Raw genomic sequence first — 3842 nt, forward strand, 5'->3', positions numbered from 1 at the left:
AACAGATTAAGCAACAGCCGGGAAAAGATCAACCAACCGCGGGGGAACTCATTAACCAGTTTCCTGGGAACTCATTAACCAGTTTCGGGAAAACTTCCACCAAAGGCGGGGAAAGCATCAACCAGCGGCGGGGAAGCCATTGTCCTACAGTGGGGAGCACATTAAGCAGCTGCCCTTAGTATCAGGAGCCGCGGGGATCAGATTAAGCAACAGCCGGGAAAAGATCAGCCAACCGCGGGGGAACTCATTAACCAGTTTCGTGGGAACTCATTAACCAGTTTCTGGGGAACTCATTAACCAGTTTCGGGAAATCCTCCACCAAAGGCGGGGAAAGCATCGACCAACGGCGGGAAGCCTTTGTCCAACAGTGGGGAGCACATTAAGCAGCTGCCCTTAGTCTCAGGAGCAGCGGGGTACAAATGAACCAGCAGCGGGGAAAACAACTTCGTGGGAACTCATTAACCAGTTTCGTGGGAACTCATTAACCAGTTTCGGGAAAACATCCACCAGGGGCGGGGAAAGCATCAACCAACGGCGGGGAAGCCATTGTCCAACAGGGGGCAGTACAATAAGCAGCTGCCCTAAGTATCAGGAGCAGCGGGGATCAGATTAAGCAACAGCCGGGAAAAGATCAACCAACCGCGGGGGAACTCATTAACCAGTTTCGTGGGAACTCATTAACCAGTTTCGGGGGAACTCATTAACCAGTTTCGGGAAACCTTCCACCAAAGGCGGGGAAAACATCAACCAGCGGCGGGAAGCCATTGTCCAACAGGCGGGAGCACATTAAGCAGCTGCCCTTAGTATCAGGAGCAGCGGGGTACAAATGAACCAGCAGCGGGGAAAACAGCTTCGTGGGAACTCATTAACCAGTTTCGGGGGAACTCATTAACCAGTTTCGGGAAAACATCCACCAGAAGCGGGGAAAGCATCAACCAACGGCGGGGAAGCCTTCGTCCAACAGGGGGGGAGCACATTAAGCAGCTGCCCTTAGTATCAGGAGCAGCGGGGTGCAAATGAACCAGCAGCGGGGAAAACAACTTCGTGGGAACTCATTAACCAGTTTCGTGGGAACTCATTAACCAGTTTCGGGAAAACATCCACCAGAGGCGGGTAAAGCATCAACCAACGGCGGGGAAGCCATTGTCCAACAGGGGGCAGTACATTAAGCAGCTGCCCTTAGTATCAGGAGCTGCGGGGATCAGACTAAGCAACAGCCGGGAAAACATTAACCAACTTCGGGGGAACTCATTAACCAATTATTTGATGACCGGTAGGCGGCGCTCTATCGGCTTCGGCGACCGGCGGGTGGCGGTTCGGGGTCGTGGCGACCCGGGGCGAGGCGGCCCGGCCGTTGAAATCGCGAAAAAACGCGTTTTTAAAAAGAACCGTCGGTCCCCATCGGGATGGATTTGACCCCCTCATGCCGCCGTCGGGACCTCTTCGGCGGCATGACTACCGGAGGTGTTCCCGCCGAGGTGGACACTTGCATTTTCTGGCACGGGGGGTTGGCGGGGTACCTGCAGAATAGCAGGAAGGCGATGGCAATGACATGTGGCAACTCATTAACCAGTTTTGACTTTGCTGCATTGAAGGCGGAAAATCGAAACAGGGCCCCGCTCGAGCCCCCAGGTCTGCCGGGACCGCACCGGGCCGCCGCCCCGACGGCCGTTCGGCCAGAATGGGCTAGTATTTCTCCGGATTTTTGGCCGTTTTTCCGACTTTTTCGGACGTCGGAAAAGCGGCGGCCTGGCCACCGGCCGCGGCCGGGGGTGCCTTCCCCTCGAGCGAGGGCCCGGAATTCACCCGTTTGCAGCCCCGGAGGAGCTCCGCCGGCGGCCGGAATGGTTGAGACCATCGGCCGCGCTGAACGGAGCTCGGGTAACTCATTAACCAAACTGGACTTGGCCCCTGGCGCAGGAGGGGGGGTCCAGGTGAGGGCTGGCAGGCCGTGGCCACCCGGCAGCAGTGATGCACCCGCGATGGCGGTAGTCCTTCCGATTCGGAGGCTCCCTGGCCCCGCAGAGCAAAAATGGGAGCCGCACGGAGCTCTATGAAGTCAGATCCGGTCGGTGGTGGCGGGGCAGGGTGCACGGTTTCCCGCAGAGCTCGGCGGATCCGTCCCGCCGAGGTGGCCACTCGCATTTTCTGGCAGGGGAGTCCCGAGGCTGGTTAACCAGTTACCCCCGGAAGTGGGGATGGAGTTGAGATTGAACCGTTTTGCGGGGCCTCCGGGCCCCTTCCCCGGTAGGACTACCGGGGCACACCCCGCCGAGGTGGCCACTTGCATTTTCTGGCACGGGGGGTTGGCGGGGTACCTGCAGAATAGCAGGAAGGCGATGGCAATGACATGTGGCAACTCATTAACCAGTTTTGACTTTGCTGCATTGAAGGCGGAAAATCGAAACAGGGCCCCGCTCGAGCCCCCAGGTCTGCCGGGACCGCACCGGGCCGCCGCCCCGACGGCCGTTCGGCCAGAATGGGCTAGTATTTCTCCGGATTTTTGGCCGTTTTTCCGACTTTTTCGGCCGTCGGAAAAGCGGCGGCCTGGGCACCGGCCGCGGCCGGGGGTGCCTTCCCCTCGAGCGAGGGCCCGGACCTCACCCGGTTGCAGCCCCGGGTGGGGCTCCGCCGGCGGCCGGAATGGTTGAGACCATCGGCCGCGCTGAACGGAGGTCTGGTAAATCATTAACCAAACTGGACTTAGTCTCTGGCAAGAGAGATGGTCCAGCCGACGGGCACGACCGAGGGCCCGGACCTCACCCGGCTGCAGCCCCGGGTGGGGCTCCGCCGGCGGCCGGAATGGTTGAGACCATCGGCCGCGCTGAACGGAGGTCTGGTAAATCATTAACCAAACTGGACTTAGTCTCTGGCAAGAGAGATGGTCCAGCCGACGGGCACGACCGAGGGCCCGGACCTCACCCGGTTGCAGCCCCGGGTGGGGCTCCGCCGGCGGCCGGAATGGTTGAGACCATCGGCCGCGCTGAACGGAGGTCTGGTAAATCATTAACCAAACTGGACTTAGTCTCTGGCAAGAGAGATGGTCCAGCCGACGGGCACGACCGAGGGCCCCGGACCTCACCCGGTTGCAGCCCCGGGTGGAGCTCCGCCGGCGGCCGGAATGGTTGAGACCATCGGCCGCGCTGAACGGAGCTCTGGTAAATCATTAACCAAACTGGACTTAGTCTCTGGCAAGAGAGATGGTCCAGCCGACGGGCACGACCGAGGGCCCGGACCTCACCCGGTTGCAGCCCCGGGTGGAGCTCCGCCGGCGGCCGGAATGGTTGAGACCATCGGCCGCGCTGAACGGAGCTCTGGTAAATCATTAACCAAACTGGACTTAGTCTCTGGCAAGAGAGATGGTCCAGCCGACGGGCACGGTGGCAGAGTTAGCCGAACTTGACTTAGCCTCTGGCCGCAGAGAGGGTCCATCAAACGGGGCACGGTGGGAGATTAAGCCGCACTAGGCTCAGGCTCTGGCCACGGGAGGGTGGCCCAGGTGTGAGCCGGCAGTAAATGGTGAACCAGTGAAAAGCCAGCACCCGAGGGTGCGGTTGTGCTGCCGACTTGGAGGCTCCCTGTGCCCGCAGAGCAAAAATGTGAGCACAGACGGAAGTCTATGAAGTCAGATCCGGTCGGCGGTCGCCAGGCTCGGTGCATGGTTTCCCGCAGAGGTTGGTGGATCCGTCCCGCCGAGGTGGGCACCTGCATTTTCTGGCACAAGTGTCCGGAGGCTGGTTAATGAGTTGCCGCCGGTAGCCCGCATGGAGTTGCGATTGACCCGTTTTGCGGGCCCCCCAGGCCTCATTCTCGGTAGGACTACCGGGCCGCACCCCGCCGAG

Source organism: Mustelus asterias, unplaced genomic scaffold (genome assembly GCF_964213995.1).
Source record: "Mustelus asterias unplaced genomic scaffold, sMusAst1.hap1.1 HAP1_SCAFFOLD_3114, whole genome shotgun sequence".
Classification (NCBI taxonomy): Eukaryota; Metazoa; Chordata; class Chondrichthyes; order Carcharhiniformes; family Triakidae; genus Mustelus; species Mustelus asterias.